The sequence below is a fragment of the Bactrocera neohumeralis genome, chromosome 3 (genome assembly GCF_024586455.1).
Source record: "Bactrocera neohumeralis isolate Rockhampton chromosome 3, APGP_CSIRO_Bneo_wtdbg2-racon-allhic-juicebox.fasta_v2, whole genome shotgun sequence".
Classification (NCBI taxonomy): domain Eukaryota; kingdom Metazoa; phylum Arthropoda; class Insecta; order Diptera; family Tephritidae; genus Bactrocera; species Bactrocera neohumeralis.
Genome location: NC_065920.1, coordinates 5,141,036 through 5,159,163, shown reverse-complemented (window position 1 = coordinate 5,159,163; position 18,128 = coordinate 5,141,036). Strand labels below are relative to the sequence as shown.

Below are 18,128 nucleotides of genomic sequence, written 5' to 3'. Positions count from 1 at the left end.
AGAAACACACCACAGTGCGCAGGCAACTTATTGTGAGCGTTAAGTGTCAATCGAGACCAGCTATTTATTTACTCTTTTTACATTTTCAAACAACCAATATCAGACATTTCACGGTCTTTTTCACGCGTTGTCAAAGTGTTGATGTGCTTTGCTGCTAGGTGTTGCTGTTGTCGCGTTATGGCTGAAATCACACTTTGACGACGTGCTTTGACAATATGGTGTACGAACAAAAACGTGCAACTTATGTCATAATGCGAATATTGCGTTGTTGCAAGCACCAGCAACTTGCCACAAGCAGCGTTAATGTGAGATTTTTGTGAAAATGCACAAAAACAAAGCAGAACGAGACAAGCAAATAAGAAAGGTGACCAACTCAACAGAGGAAGTGGAGGTGAGTGGAGAGGGTATAAGAAATGCTGGTGTGTTGCAGGTGGGAGGAAGAGCCATGGAAGTGAACATCGAAAAGGACATTTACAAGCGAAAAACATGCAATAAACAGCATGTAAACGGCATTTTTCAAACGTGCAACATTTCGCTGCAGCTGTTGCATACACACGCACACGGCTTGCTATATGTAACATAAAGGAAAGATGAATATTTACTAAGCGTTAGGACACGACTTTACGTTAATGGAATGCATAAGTCACAGGCGCCGAAATAAACGCGCCGCACTGACAAACCAATGAACGAAGGAATGACACTCTTTGTTTTTTTTTTGTTTTGTGATAACTGTTTATTTTAGTGCCAAACTTTATGTGAATGTTTTTTAAATACTTTTTTGTATTTTCTTTTGCATATTAAAGGCGCAGAGGTCATGTTGCACGCCAACTGACAACTTAACATGATCTTCAATGGGCACTTCAGGCCTCAGTTGACGCTCGAAAAGCACAAAAAAAAGTGTTGGCATTGTTGTTGCGCTGCTTATCCTGCTGAGTTAGCGCTAACGATTTTCTCAAGCCTGACACTTGTCGACGGCTGCCACATTCGCAGGCTCATTTCCATATAAAGTGGACGGCTTGTCAGTGGCTATGCCAGTGCCCTGTTGCACCCACCACCACCACGATCAGCCGCCAACTAGCGGCCTGTCAACACGTTGGTTGCACGTCAACAACTTGCGCTTGCGCTATGCAAATGCCGGTTCCCATCGTTTGGTGTCTGCATTTTATCGCTGCCGAAAAATCGATTGTATTTTTTTCACATTTTTTCGTTCGAGTTTTTTCGCGCCAATCGCTTGGCAGTAGCAGCAACGCTCATATTGCAATATTTGTTGGCAGCACTGCATTTTTTGTCTCTATTTTTGCAGCAAAAGTGGAAAAGTAATCCTTTGTTGCCCATTGTCAATGTCATGTTCACACAACAACAACAGCAAACACAGAGAATTATGCTCTGTTTACTTTGCTCCAGCGTCACATTCGTCGCGTTGCATGCATTCCACTGTTTGCACACATAAGTACACACATTTGTATATATATATGTCTGTCCCTCCAACAGTTGCACGTACCAATCAAAAATGATAATCATGTCGTGCGATGGCAATTTCGTCAGATTTCCAGTAGTTAACCCTCACAATAATGCTCTTCTTTAACAAAAACCTGCACAAAGGCACCTACAAATTTACACACATCAATTTCAGAAATTATTTACTCTAGTTTGCACTATTTACATTTGTATATGTATACTGTATCTGTGAACAATATATACTTAACATAATTATGACAGAGAAAATACTGCAAAAGCGTGTGAAAGTTTAAAATATATAAAGTTTTCTCAAATATTTTCACTGAGTTGAGCTTTGGTAAGATTTGTAATGAGCCTGCCATAAAGGAAAAGCTACAGATCAACAACAACACACACATGCTATGGTTTCGACACCTAAAGGATCTGGCGTGACAATGTTTTTCAATTTTTGAAGGTTTCTCTATAGTTGAGGGAGTATTCTGGTCTAGAAGCATGAATTTCAGGTAATTTTTAAAGTGTCGTAAAAAAAGGCAATTAAAAATAACAAAAATATGGGATGGGGCTAGTTCCAACCATAGACAAGCCTATAAAGAAAACTCTATAAAAATTTCAAGTAAATCGGTCCAGTAGAACCTGAGAAATCGTGGGTATCGTTCCGAAAAAGTCAGTTTTGAGAAAAACGCGTTTAAAGTTTAGGAGACAATTCTAGTGAACACGGACGCCACGTCCCAAAATCGGCTGTATTTCCGAAAATAAGTCGAATTTTGAAAAATCCTTCCAATATCATATTTTTGAAGGTCCAAACTTGCAAGATATGCAAAAACAAAATCGATTTTTTCAAAATCCCAGACAAGAATACCCCCTTAACGTATATTAAGTGAGGACGAGTGCTTCAAAATCAAAACCGACACAAAGAACTTTGGTACACAATACAGTATATGAGGTATTCAACCAGTTCAAAAAGAGTTACAGAGTCACGAAACGAACAAACCATACCAGCTGTTGGACTGGTTTCGAGCGGCGCGCGAAATACTTCTGCGATCTTTGTCTCTTTATCTTAGACAATTAAGTCTCTTCGGAGTTGAAGGAGACAAATGCTTTTTTCAAAACATTAGTTAGTTCTCTTTTTCGCTCACAATGTGACAACGAAAGCACTAGAAACGATATTCTTAAAAAATTACCCAGATATTTTACGTCCAGACCTTACGTACGAGATAAGCTAAGAAAATATCTGAATTTCGATTAATGCTGTTGGTACTTCGAATTAGGCAGCAAAATTGTTGACTGTTATGAAATTAATTATACGGTGATTAGACTAGGACAACTAATATACTTGGTAAACAAACGTGAGGAAAGAGTTATTAACACCTTTCTTCAAACAAGATCTCAAGATAGGTATAGCGGAATGATGCCGCCAATTTCAATAGTGTATAAGTTGATCCAAAGAGGTCAGAATAGGCAAAAAATCCTAGGTCATACCTTTTCTTCATCAAAAAGTGGTCCTCATGCTCTACGACACAATAGTTAAACTCATTATAGTCTATGGAGTCTTTCTGTGGTGGAGGACTCTGGAAAAGACCGCACTAGCGAAAAAACTCGAGGGCGTCCAACGGGCGGTGTTCAAAAGCATGTATGATGCACTAAAGGCCACTCCAAACATAGCACTTAACGCCAGCTTGCGCATACTCGTATTGCTTGCAGGCATCGTTGGAAGGTGTATGGCTGTGAAAGTTGCCATCAGACTCATAGCATCATAGAGGAAATAACACTTCTCTGAACACTCGGTAATCCTCACTCACTTTGACTTCATACCCGATCACTTGGATCATGGTGCCAAACCGAACTCTGTCGGCTCCTTCTCGACCCATATATAGGCGAGGGAGTTGTGGCTGGGAAGAAGCAGCTGGAGTAGAGGGGAAGAGTGCTTCATTACGGTTGGGTCAAAGCTTGGTTGGATGGTTGGTAGAGGTGTTTAGTAGCAGTAAATTTACTGCTTCAGACTACAGCCTCCTTCAGAGACTTCAGAGAAGTGGCCATCTACTCAGATTATAGAGCGACGACACTATCCTTGAATTCATTAACAGTGCGTTTAGGGTTGGCCAAAGAGTGACTAACCCCGCTATCAATAGGATCTAGTGTTTTTGTGATAAGACTGGTATCGGTGCTAGATCACAGCGGAATTGCAGAAAGCTGTAAAGCTGATAATCTAGCAAGAAGGTCGGTGCTCATGTATCTTCTTGTCTTCTTTTACTAAATAGCTGAGCCAGGCTTGGCCAGCGTTGGGCCACCATCGGTACATGCGCTGTCGCAGAAGCAGAAGTTAGGCCTTAAGGCTGAGAATTCTGGCCATCTGCAGAAGCTATATGGAATAAGATGACACTTCCTTCTTGACTGTACCGCATTTGCGAGGCCAAGACCAAGTTTAATTGATAATGCAGTAGACAGACTTTATAAGGAACGTTCTTATAAACTCGCTACACTCTCAGAAGATCATCAAAAATTGACACCTTTATTCTTTATTCTAACGAAACTACTGAGTTTCCATGACTAAAAATGGCGTGTCTTGCATTATAGACTACATGTGTAGCATGCAACATAACGAAAGTCACAATCAAGCCGCTAATCATTTCGACTTCTTAACTCAGCCTATTTAGAATCAGGAGCAAAATAGCAACAAATTAAACCGAAAACGAAATAAAGATTTCTACCGCAACCTACAACCCCACAAAAACGCTAAAATGCAGGTAGCAAAGGTAAAAGCAACGGCTGAATATCTCAATGTCAGTAGAGCGGCGAGAAATCTTCAAATTGAGATCAGCGCGCTGTGTTTGCTTTAAGGTCGCGCGGGCAGCGGCGGGTAAGTTCGCCAGTTCAGCAGTTCGGCTGAGCTTTGATATTGGGACACGCTGCATGCAACGGCGACTGCTGCACGCCACATACTTGCCTACTAACTCAAAGTGCAGCCGGGAAGAACACTTGCAGATCGATAAAATGTTGGCGGCAATGCGAGTAAGACGAAGTAGAAAAAAGTTAAATATTTGTTTTTGTTTCTTTGGATAAAACTTTAATTTTGTCTTATTTGTTGTATTTATTGGCGTTGTAGCTAATTTAGTGAAAGAGCGAGAAAAGCTAGAGTCTTTTTTGTTTGTTCATAAATCTCACTGCGCTTCGGGGTGGCAAGAGAAATGTGGCACTATGCCGCGCGTCTCGACGTCGCCTTGACGTCTCGGCCGCGGTGGCCACTTTAAGTGAGTTGTAACCAATAAAAGTGCGATTTGTTAGAGCTGACTGTTGTTGCCAGCTACTGGCTGTAATCGTCAGCAGCAACAACAACAACATTTAAGCTGTAGTCGTAACGGCGAATCATCATCATCATCCTAGCCAGAGCAGTTAGTAGCTTTGCTGCTGCTCATCCTCTTGTGGCCGACACTTAGTGGAAGTGTCCTACCGATGTGTGTTTGGTTATTGGTCGGTTGGCCGTTCGGTGTAGTCGTGATGTCGGCTTCGTTTCAAGCGTTTATCTTGTTCACCTAATCACCGAAATAATAAAAACGAAAACGCCGACACACGCGCATTAGAGTAAACAGCGTAGAAATTACTTGGCGTGTTGGTGGTGCCTGTGCAAAAACAACAAAAGAGCGGCGAAAAGGGTAAGTCATCTAACTGCACATGCGAGGTAGCCGCTGCTGTTTGTGCCTGCGATTGCCAATTTAACACTACAAATTGCCTTGACAGTGAATTATTTTCATGCTGCGGCGATGGATACGAAGTTCAAGCAGAAGCAGTCGCATGATACGTATATTTGCTAACGGTAGTATTTTAATTGCTAGGGACACAGACAAGCAGCTTGTGCAAAAGACTCTTAATGAAACAGGTTCGACTTTTCATAGAAGGTTTCACATCTCCGAAATTCTATTGATATTTTTATATCACTGATCGTTGAAAGAATAGCTCTTCCTAACCGAATTGAGATATGCTGAGCAGTATTTACGTTGAAAGCACCCAAACCAAGCTCATACGGAGCTTTATTTCCTATTGCTATATTTTGTCCGTTACTTTTTTATCCGGTTTCTTTTACATAGGTTGGGGTGTATGATGATCTTAATCGACATAGTGGGGACTCGTCAGAGAGAGAGAGAAACTTCTTTAGGCATAAAAACTTATCGATTTGAATAGTTCTGAAATAATACCTGTGCCAAAAATAGAGTTGCCACTTGCTACACTAAATTATTGAAAAATGTATTAAATAAAAAAATCATACAAAATGGACGATTTGAAACAAAAAAGGTTTTGAAGGTTGGCACCTGTTTGAAGTTTGACATAGTGTGAATTCTTCAAGTTACATAGTACATCTAAGCATTTCTTATGAATATTTTAAAATTCCGGAAAACACATTTTGAAATGAAACTTCTTTAGGTTTAAAAACTGATCGAAATTTTCCTTTACCAAAAAATAGAGTTGCCACCTGTTCGACTAAATTATTTAAAAATTTATTAAATAAAAAATCATACAAAATGTGCGATTTAAAACAAAAAATATTTTGAGGATTGCCACTTGTTTGAGTTTTTTGGATGTTGCCACCTGTTTGAATTTTTCTTTTTTACAAATAACATTACTAAGTAATAGTTTTAACAAGCGCAGGTGCTTTAAAACGTTTTGTTGAAAACAAAAAAAAAATGAAAGATTGCCACTTGTTTGGAAATTTACCTTGAAAAATGAGTTTCATAGGACTTACACGTTGTTTGAATAATTGGAAAAAGTATGATAATTATCAACATATATAATTCCTTATACAGCTCGAACTCTTAGAGAGATCTAAATCTTCTCTGGAAAATCAATGAAGAGTGCTGGATTAACTTCAAATTTGGTGGAAAGGTTCAAATCAAACAAATTAAACGTTCGAGAGTAGTTAAAAGCATATAGGGTCATAAATTTTAGAAATATTAGTATGTCACAAGCTCTATGTTGATCAAAGAAATATAAAAATCTACAACGTAAACTACAAACTACAATTTCTATCTAATATATGTACATACATAAACTGAATTCCTTGATAATAAATCAAAAATCACAACAAAATAAAAATAAATAAAAAGTCCACCGCAAGAACAAACGGCAAGAGGACCTTCACGAACGCGCATAGAATTTGTAGTAATGGAATAGCAATAATAATAATAATACAATAATAATATTGTAATAATGGCTAAATTATTTATCGATAAGCAGCCGTAGTGGACAGCCAAGTGCAGCGAAATTGCCCGCGAAGGCAATCGACTACTGCGGGCATAAGGTAGACATTTCCGCGCCCATCACCACTTCCCGCCCAGAAATTTCACCGGCTTGATGCACTGCCGTTGGTCACCAAGCACTTTGACCATTGAACAACAGTTCGGCGCTGACAAGTTAAGGCAAGGAGGCAGCAGTGACGGCACAATGCCAACGGTACCTGCGGCCAAAGGCGCATACTTTCAAGTACTACCTGCCAAAAATATCCATGCAGAGCGGCAAACACACATTTCCATTTGGTTAGTAACTTCATTTAAAGCGCAAGCCGGCAGAGCGCATGCCAGCGGGGGGAGTAGAGTGTGAAATGTGTGGGGAAATCGTGACTCCCACATTTTAACCTTTCAACTTTTCGTTTATGCGGCGGTGTATCTGTTTGTATAAATGTGTGTTAAAGTTTTGCAAGTGAAATAAAAAGCGGAATCAAAAAAAGGAAAGAGAAGCGAAACTTTTTCCTTACGTTTTCATGATGAGTTTATAAGCTAAACCTTTTTCTTTTAAGCACTTGGCAGAAGTCTCGCAGGTACTGAATGGAAAGGTGGAAAGAAAAAAGTGACTGCTGAGTTCTACCGACCTGTGTAAGTACGAATATATTAAGACTAAACAATAACAACAATCGAAATTTATTGCTTTGCCGGTAAATTCTTGAGTTGAGATGACAATAAATCAAGCGAACTTAAAGGGGAAGCTGTCTGAGAGAATATACAAAAAATAGAGAAATGAGAAAAAAAGAATAAAAAGAAATCCAGTAAAAGTTCCACGAATATTGCGCAATAACGAAACATCCAAAGGTTTAGAAATATTTTGTTACTTCTAAAAATTTTTTATTATACATATATTTGGTTTCTGGAACAGGCTTAGGAAACAATATTGCTGCACATAGATTGAAATGGAGGCTGGCTTGTAAAATATTACAGTATTTACGCGATTTTGTTTTTAAGTTATCAATATACCGACCAATATGCCGTCTAAAGCTCTCCACAACACTTTATAGGTCTATGGAATCTCATTAAGTTAACATGTGTAGAATTCATCGAAGAATATAATAACTATAGCTCCTAATATAAAAATTCCAAATATCAATAGATCGTCTAAAATGATGACGATATCACTTTATTATAATATGTGGACCTGTCTGGAACCATAATTAGTTTCAAATGCACTGGACTATACTTAGTCATATACAAGCAACCTAATTTAATTTTTTTCAACATAAAAACAAGGATTATGATTTAAATCTGGGTTTCGAAAATCGAAAATTCGAAAAATTGCTCTGACTGGTCGGGAACTTCTGCCTCCATCGTCGGCGTTCTTTGGAATATTTTTGCCTCTCAACATGTTCAACAAGTTCACAGCTGCAGTGATCCAATTTCAAATACATATCGTTTTGTTCAATATTGGGTTGCCATTTAGAAGTAATTTCCTAATACTTTTCTCATATACGTAGATACTCTCGTTCTTATTACCGGAAAACTGAGACAGTCCAAGCTTCCCTTGAGGCGAATATTTTACCAGTAAAATCATTCCCAATTGACCGTAAAAGAAAGTAAGCAAATAGTGACAGGTCCGGACTATAAGGTTGATGCCTCCCAACAAAAATCATAGAGCTTATGTCGAATTGCTATTGATGTGTGCGGCCTGGCGTTGTTCTGATGAACCACAATATTTCTTCTTCACCTCCATTCGATCCATTTGTAAAGAATACAGGACCGCATAAAAAGTGCCAATTCAATAAAAAAAGAAACACAAAAAAAAGACATTCTTTGCGCTGGCCTACTGCGAATCAAACAAGACTGTAGATTGCAGTGGTTGGTCTCCCGAAATGAGGCCTTCAAGTCATGAAACAAAGAAACAACATATTTGTTTAGTAAACCAATTTTAACCAGATATAAGCATCTCCACTGTAAAAAACTTCGTCATTAACCGTTAATCCAGCTGGGATAAAAATTTTAAAAGCTTTGAAAATTGTAAATCCTCATCAAAACGTGAAAGCACAAAATGTCAAAACAAAATGTAATATTTTGTAAAAAAAAAAAAAATTAAAGTAAACTACAATAAAATTAATGAAGTTGATGAAGACGGTAATGAGCATCAGGGGGAACTTCATCATGTATACTTACAAAACAAACTACGAACAAAGATATGAAGCAACTTTACTCAGAACGAAAGCTTGTGAAACGAACATATAGCTCTTCGAATTTCAGACATTACCACGACATTTGAAAGCTTCATCATCCTTTCTAATGCCACAGCACTAATGCCGTAGCACACGCATTTGTTGGGTATTGAGAGATTTGTTATTGACTCTGTTGTGATTATCAAGAAAATATTAAGCTTCATCACCTGACAAAATTTGAGATACAGGTAACTGATAATTCCATCAATGAATATATACAACGTTGGTCGGACAGCTGGGTGACGCCTAATCCAAAAACACAGTTATTCAAAACTTTCTATCATATGTTCACTTCACTGACCACAAGTCCACAACACGGAGTTAAAGAGCAAAAAAGGTTTAGATGTTTCTCTCGAAAACATCACTTTTAATCTCTCTTTGAAGTTTGGCGACAATGTTGTTTTTAATGCAACAAGTTTTCTACGATTGGTAAGCAGGCAAACGAAAATAAACAGAATGATTATGTCAAACGAACAATGCAACATTATTTTACACATGTCGCCGCCAATTAACAACAAATAGCAGGTCACTGCAATCTCCAAAATAGGAGGAATAAATAGAGCAGAAAAATTGTGTGGTAAAAATATACTTCATAAATGACCATCAAGCAAAAGTTTATGAAATTTGATAAGCTGAAAAAATTCACATTACTAGACAGTATGAAAGATTTGGTTCATGACAGACCGGTGTTTAGAAACACGTTCAAAACGTAACAAGAAAAGGTCTCAAATGACAGAGAAATCAATAAAAGGATTAAAATCTAGTAAAGCACAGTGCAAAAGCTTTTGTTTTCCATTTTGCTGCAAGCTAATCTTACTTCGGACCGTTTGAAGTAAATTGAACCTGTGGGTATGTTTACACGAACGTAGAGATAGGTGGATTGGACCAAAAGTGTTACCCAGCAAACATAAAATTAAACGTAGATAAGTCTAGTTGGGTTTCATGAATTTGTCAGTAGAAGTTCCAAAATATTGCTGACTCAACGATAGAGCCTTCTTTAAGGAAATAAGTCTTCCAAATTTACTTGCCATGCCCTATGGGATATTAGGAGTAATTTGGCAACCGTTTCATTACTTTTGACTGATTTGCTCTTTTCAATTCTATGATCTACCCGAACCGTTTATGTTCGTCTGCAAAATTCTTTGGTCTAGAGTAGAACGCAGGAGATCTTCCGAACCATCTGCCTTTAGCAAAGTTCATCTTGCCGCAATAGTAGGGATTCTGACTGGATATTGTTCAATAAGCATTCATACGATATGGCTTGTCATGTCGGACGCAAGTTGTCAAAATTGTATGAGGGAGGGTGAGTTGGAAACATCCAGACTCTACTCCATTGTTTAGAATGTGCAAGACATAGCAAAAGTTCCCAGTTAGGGCCGACCTCATAACGTAACCTAATCTAAGCCAACCTATACTATGATCTACGTTTTTTTCTACAGACGACTGAGTTCTATTTAGTCAAGTCATTCCAGCATTGTATTTTTATTGTAAATCCCGCAGACGTTTTCTAAGAACAGGTATCTAGGCATGCCAATATACCAAGACTTGTGATAACGGATGAAGCAGAGCTCCAGAGCAGAGATAAATACCAAAGGTAGAAAAAGAAAAATGGTAGTATTTCGGACTGATGCGGTCTTATGAACATTAATTTTGATTTTACTCTTCGGCAGAACAAACTTTCTACGACTGAATGTGTTTAATATTTTTATCCAGTGTAGAAGATCGACGCAAATGCTCAACTAACATGCTGACGGCAAAGTGTAACTTTAACTCTCAAACTTTCTCATTGCCAAACAAAAACATTTTTTAGGTGGTAATTGTATTTATTTGCTGGGTTACTCGATTCAAATCAGATAAGCAATATTTTTTTAGAAGACATTCTGATTGGTGTTCACTTATTGGTGATGTTGTTTAGTCCGACACTTGTCGAGGTTTTGACGTTTCCCACATCAAACGATTTCGCCACGCATTTCAAAGAGGATTTAAATATTATTTTTAATTTTTAATATTTTATTTTGACTGATATGTTTTTATTAGCGGCATATAAACAAAAGTACACACTTTATTGAATTTATTGAAGACATAAGGCATATGTAGAGTAAAAAAATGGATAGACAATAAAAGTAGAGTAAAGTAAGTCAAGCGGAATTCAATTGGATTGCGGCATGTCACTTGAAAAATAAAAATTTTGTGTACACACCTACTCCATATGAATGTATGGATGGATGTATATATAGTGGCAGAGCTGGTCAGGTAGCGCTGCGTGTGTGCTTTGTGCAACAGGTTAATGCTTTCAGGCGCTCACAGCGCTCGTTACAGCGTTGCCAACTGTACGTAACTAGAATATCTGACATTCCTTTGAAGATTTTTTCGATTATTTAGAACACATGCAGTTGTAAGTGTACAAGCTTATGCATACATATTTACTTTTGTATATATGTGTTTGTAGTTCTCGGGAATCGGTGCACATAAATGGGATTAAAAATAATTAATGGACATGTCTGTGGCACTGACAAGTCCATTAAATGTGATTTCGCTTGATTAAGTTTTATTTTTGAATTTTTAAACAAACATATGTATATGCACATACATATATACAATTTTATTTGACGGCAACATAAAGCCAAATTGGTGTTATTTTTAAAGCTGAATTATTCCAAATTCAAGTTCATTAAGAAGAGCTTTGCAATAAGCATATTAAGTGCAGGCCAAATGATATCATAAATTTGTGGCACTTGAAGCTGCTATTTAGATGAAACAAAGGATAATTAAGAATTTTTTCGGCAGGTAGCAGTTAGAATCTTCATATGTAAACGAAAAAAAAAAACAAAAAAAACTCTAAAGAATTATTTATTCAAAATATTTATATGCAAGTAGCACACACCACCTTTCAAAGCATTCTCGACAACCAGTTTTCACACCAAATTATGACTAATAATCATAAAAATTTAAACGCGCTAATGCGACCGAAATGCCACAAAAATCAAAGAGATATGAGCAAACAAAAGTAAAGCAAAATGTCAAAACTGCAAAGCCAAACACTTGCGAGCAAATGTCGAACGTTCGAAATAACACGCAACGGACCCCACCAAGTGTTATATAGAACAAAAACAAAAATCACAAACGGTTTCAGTGCAAACATATCGATTTATGCAAATTTTACAAACACACGCATACACATACACATTATTTTATGTGCCGCCGTGATTCATTCAACAAGCATGCGCTTTTTGGTGGCCGGCTAACCGTGCCTCCTGACCGGCTTGCAGCTTGAACTTGCAACTGCCAAAAAGAATTTGAGCAGATTGAGTAAATTCCTCTATATATAGCGTATATAATGTATATATGTACATATATGTAAACGTTTGAGTGTATCAAAGTGTCTCCAAGAATGCACAGGGTCAACCAGTAGGAGTTTCTATAGATGCAGTTTTTTCAAAGCTAACTATCTAGCGATTCACTAGGATTAACATACATACACATTTTTGAAATATGAAGTGTTAGAAGCTATTGAAAATATGGCAAGACTAAACTCTACAGAACGAGGCAATTTAGTACCTCTTCCTTGTTATAAAGCCATAAAAATATGTACCCATAATTCCTAAACAAAAGAGCATATATTAGGATCCATTTGGAAGGCGACGATTTTCTATGCTCACTCTCGGATTCAAGCCAGATTGTTGTGCGATATGATGCTTTTTCGATCATTTCGGGATTACATTTGAGGTAAACTCGACAGACTATAAATTGCAAAATTAGAACCAACCTACAAGTTTTATTTGGACACATAAAACTAATAGAAATTACTTGCTATTGATTTTCTCTCCATAACTTCAATCTATTCAATCGTACTCTTCACTATTGGATCTCAAAATTCGGCAGACATAAGAGTGAGTAAAACTTCCCCTTTATAAAACTCTCAACAGCTGTCTTCACAGTCTAACTATTCTCTTATAAATATCACTTAAACCGCTCTCAAACATATTGAAGCACCCTTTTTAGCCTAGCAAACAACCTGCTGCCTCGTAAATCAGTCTAAGCACATTTTATATATTTTCTGAAGTGTTGGGAAATAAGTGAACAGTAGCAATTGTTTTATAATCTGGCATGGCAAAAATTGTTAAATAAATCACGAACAAGCGACGAAAGCAAAGACAACGGCTCTTGTTGCATTGTTTGACAAAAAATTTGGGCAAAGTTTGAAACTTCCTATGACATTCAAAAGTCAAACTAGTACAGCTCGAGTCGATAGAAACTTAGAATTTTTAATGAAATATCTGTAATAATTGAACAGGGTCTAACTGAAGTTATGAAGGGAACATTCTGCTGAACGGCAGTGAAAGTGTGATATCTGGAGATGGCGAAACCGATTACCCAATAGATGCTGATGGAATAGATTTTTCATTTCCCGAAATTGATGAAATTCGAACAGCAATTACTTGCTTAAAGAACAACAGAGAGGCAGAGGTGACCGGCCGAGCTACTCAAATACGACGGCGAAAAGCTGACAAGGTGCCTGCTTCAACTTCTTTGCAAGATATGGTCGGATGAAAGCATGCGCGACGATCGGAACCTAAGTGTGCTCTGCCCAATCCACAAAAAGGAAGATGTGGTAAGGTTTTATCGATAGTAGTGTGTGAAAGACTGAAGCCCACCGTCAACACACTAAGTGTGTGTCAGAATGGTAAAGACCTCTCCTCGCCATTCGATACCAAGCGAGTCTTTACACAAGGAGGTTTCCTATTGTGTCAGTAAAGCAGAAGAACAGGGTACACAAAGTTAGTTACTCTCAGAAGGTAAAGTCGGAGAGCCTAACTTATAAGTATATAAGTATATATAAACGATCAGCGTGTTGAACTGAGTCGATTTATCCATGTTCGGCTGTCTATCTACCCATCTATAGGCATGAATACGCAAACAAGTGCCTCAGTTTATGAGATGTTGATCTGAAATTTTGCACACATCCTTTTCTCCGTAAGAGAGCTTCTTATCTTCACGAAATTTGGAATGCATTAATTACCGTTGACCAGTTACGTTTTCAGTTTTAGTTATACGTACATATGTATAGCGGTAGTGAAGTGTACTTTAGCTTCGATGCAGCTGAAGTTAACTTTTTTTGTTTTTATGACAAGATGTACATAATTTTATTACTCTTGTTTATTTTATATAAGCAAATCTCAGTTTGGCGACTAATAACCAAAGCCACTGCATTTTAGTATAACAGCAGCTTCAGGCGATTTCGAACAAAAATACTTTTTTTCCAACAATCAGTACCAAAAGTGCTTCGTATTTACATTTTTTAATAATTTTTCAAAAGTTTTTTTTTTTTTTGTTTTTTAGTTCTTGACACCGCCAATGGCGCGAAACATGGCAATTTACGTTAATAAACTTATTCCTTTTAATAACTCTTATCAAAGCGACTTCTTCTTTTTTCGAAATTTCATCAGTGAAAGGCGTCTCCGAAGCCCACCATTATAATTAACCTGAATTTTATTTATTTTGTAATTAAAAGCTGTAAAGAAAATCCTGCACGTATTAACCGCATATAGAGCAACGGTGGCAAGCATGAACAGAATCGCATCGACCGAAAAAGGGGAAAAAGTGAAAACCATTTAAATGCTAATAACCCCAAAAGGCTTTCAAGGTGCCTTTGAGCCATCAAGCGGAGCTTAACGTGTCATTTGTGCGTTCCGCTGAGAATGCCAATTTGGACAACGACATGGCAGGGTTGCATACGCAACACACATGTGTGCCTCTATTTGTCCCACTCAAATATTCGCAAGTGCTTTATCAATGCCGATAATTGAGTGCTCAGTGCCACCAGCGCCAATGAAATTCAAACAGATGCAGGTAGAGCTTATGGTTGGCTCCAAACGCAAGCAACGGGAACAACGCAAACGTAGACGCAGACCTAATGAGAACATCAAAGCTTGCGCCTCTTTCCGATACGCCCACTAATCCCGGTATGCAGCGCACGAACGCTATCAGCGCCCCAACGGTAATAATCCTCGCACCTTTTCACATTTCAAATCCGGTCATTTGTTTGCTCGTGTACTTGCTGCTAGCGGAGTGGTGGGAGCAGGGTACGATAAGCGCCAATGTCTAAACGGAAAGCGGTGGAGCCTTATTTACGTGTATGTGTATTAGTGGCATATGTGGCGAAGTGTGAAAAGACTTATGCTTTGACTAATTGAATTTCCGTTACTCATACACACATACATACATACATAAATGAAGTAATGTGTGCCTATTTATTTTTTCCACTCTTGTCTACGACAAATCCTTGCAACATGTGCGTGCCGCCAGCAGCAAATCACCGCCACAATCAATAAACAAATTCTGCCTGCCACTGCCTTCCTGCTTGACGCCACCGGGCGGTCGCGATGTGGCGCATATGCACGAGTATTCTTGTGTCGCCCCGCACCTGCGCCGGCGCTGTCTGCGTGCTGCCTGTGGCCGACGCTGATCCTGTTTGCGCTTATTACTGACATGATCAATTTTATAATTTATCGCCTTCGTCGAGTTTTCGGCCGCCATGTCCGCACTCTTTCAACTATTATTATGGACACGCAATCGTTATGACATAAATTGTGACAAATTTTTCATTTAATTTTTGCGCACCAAAAAAAAATCGTGTGCGCAACTTGCTGTTTGCCACATAAGGCGGCATGAAAAATCAGCGCAGAAAATCAGCGCCAAACTAAGCAGAATAAAATAGTAAGAAATACAAAAAATGTATTTTGTTGCATGCAACCGCATTTATTTGCGCGTATTTATGCAGTTAATGGCGCGGCATAAACAATTTTGCTGTGCCTCGAGCGCTCGAAATTGAAGCAAAAAGCTCACAAGAGGTGCGTTTTGCGCACGCACAATGCGATCAAGTCTGTATTATTTGTTGTTGCTTGCCATTAGTTCGAAGTTTTTTTTCGTTTATGTATTTTTCTTCAAGTTTGAGCAGAAATTTATCTCAACATGCATTTAATATGTTTAAATTGTGCGTTGCATGCGGCCAACTCAGTCTAGTAAATAAATGCTGTTAACTGTAAACTAGCAACGTCCACTGCCACTGCCACAATTTGTAGTTTGTGGCGATTTGTGGCAGCGATTTGATGCCTCTAGTTTTTTTATTGTTTTTCCAACACTTTTCTGCGACGCATTCAAGCAAGACAGTCAGTCTAACTTTATGCGCCGCCTTGTTAGCCAAGTTGTCTTACCCTTGTTATTTTTTCTAGGCTTCGAAAATGGCCCATTTAACTGTTTATGTTGTGGGTTTATTTCTGCACTTTGCTCCTGCGAAAGAGTTGTTGTTTTGCTTGGCCACGCATTAGTGTGGCATTTTGTTTGGCTAATACAGGTCGATAGGGTATCGCCGCTTATGTCAATTACATTTGTTGCAAGCAATAAATGACATTTAAAATTGTGTAGTTGTGGGATATTTACTCCTAAGAGAACGACCACGCACAATTTATTTTGTACTCGTGTATTTACAAATCGATTAGGGGTTTAGTCAATTGTATTTAAGCCACAATGAATTCAAGCAACCAAGTTTACGACTGCTTTTAAAAATTAATTTTAAAAATAGACTGGACTAATTTAAAAAAAATCAAAAAATTTAAGCCACATGTTCGGATACCCTTTTTTTAATGTAAGAGAAAATATTGAGAAGTAGTCAACTAAATAAAAAAAATTACTAGAACAAGAAAACTAAACTGGTCAATAATTATAAGGTAGGTTTTCCATCTGATTTACAAATTTAATGTGATAAAATTGTTGCCACCTTTTAATAAAATTTAATGGAATAAATTTTAATGGAAATGATTTTTTGCTTATCGGTATCAAACTCATAATATTTATGTAATGTTGTGGTTCATGCGTTGAAACTTAATTGTTTTTAAAATCATTGTCATAATCAAACTGAAGATATCATATTTGAATGCATACCTACATATATATGTACATAAGTATGTATTTAATCAACAACAATTATATACATACATACATATGTATGTATAAATAAAATAAAATAAAATTAAATTAAATAAATTTGCAAAAAAACATAATACGCCATATATTACTAAAATCAGTATTCGAATATGACGTTTTATATAAATTCTTATGTAAAAAAGGAACATAATTCGTATTTACATTGTATAAAAATTAAATAACTTACCAGTAATGTTATTATGTTGTCACATTTTAATGCAATTTTATCGAATATACTTTTAACAGCACTCACTTTCTTCATTTGCACTCATAAACCTTTTGAAACACATACACTACATAGTGTATGTATCAAAATTTAATCACAAACATTTTAGTTCACTTAAAACAATAAAAATCATGCTATTTTAACATGCCACAGCATGTTTGCTGGTTTATTTACAAGCAACATTGATTTAACATAAAAGAACAACAATGCATTGCAAGCTTCGCATCACTGACGTTTACCGAGCACTGAGAACCGAACCGAGTCAACAACGAAAACAACATTTACGCGATTTTTTTCTTTTATGTCACTGCACATATTTTCATTTTGTGAACTATGAAGTTATACTATATTATATTTATTTGTTAAATATATTTATTATTAACTTCTTTTGCAATAGCCAATTGATTTAAAATTACACTAAATATTAAATATTCACTTTTTCACAGCACAATATACTTACATAAGTACATATGTAAGTAGCTTTGCACAGCAATATAACAAAGAATATTTGCCTTTACTTTTCGTCACTTTCATTTGCGTGTGCTCGCGAAAAACCGAGTGCCACTGCTGCGTTTGCATGCATTTAGTGTAAATATGTTTGTATGTATTTATATGTATTTGTTTGTACAATCATATGCACTGCTTTTGTATGGATTTAAGAGCGCGTGAGAAACTTAAAAACAACAAATTTAATGTTTTGGTGATGATGTAGTGTAGAGTGTGGGTGTTTAAAGAAAAACGATGAGTGAATGACATTCTCAGTTTGTGCATTGTTGTGGAAGTTAACAGGTGTTGTCACTGAAAAGTGTGAGTAAATTGAACAGACATGTGTTAAAGTGAGAAATGTTCTGTGATTTATTGTTTTAATAAATAATTTAATGGAGTATAAGTTAGGCGTAAAATATTCGGAAAGTGTTTCAATAATAATAACACGAGTAATTTAATATCCGTCTCGTAATAATTTTTTTTGAACATTTTCATCACTAAAGTCCCGTTTATGTT

At 37.1% G+C, this 18,128-nt stretch overlaps 1 long non-coding RNA gene across 2 annotated transcripts in view; it reads right to left on the bottom strand.

Annotated features, from left to right (window-relative positions):
* The window catches only part of LOC126754124 (uncharacterized), a 121,729-nt gene extending 104,259 nt beyond the window's left edge, over nucleotides 1-17,470 (bottom strand). For both annotated transcript variants that reach the window (XR_007666259.1, XR_007666258.1), the window contains exon 1: nucleotides 17,088-17,470. This is a non-coding gene — a long non-coding RNA (uncharacterized LOC126754124). The remainder of the gene's footprint in view (nucleotides 1-17,087) is intronic.
* Nucleotides 17,471-18,128: the final 658 nt, after the last annotated feature.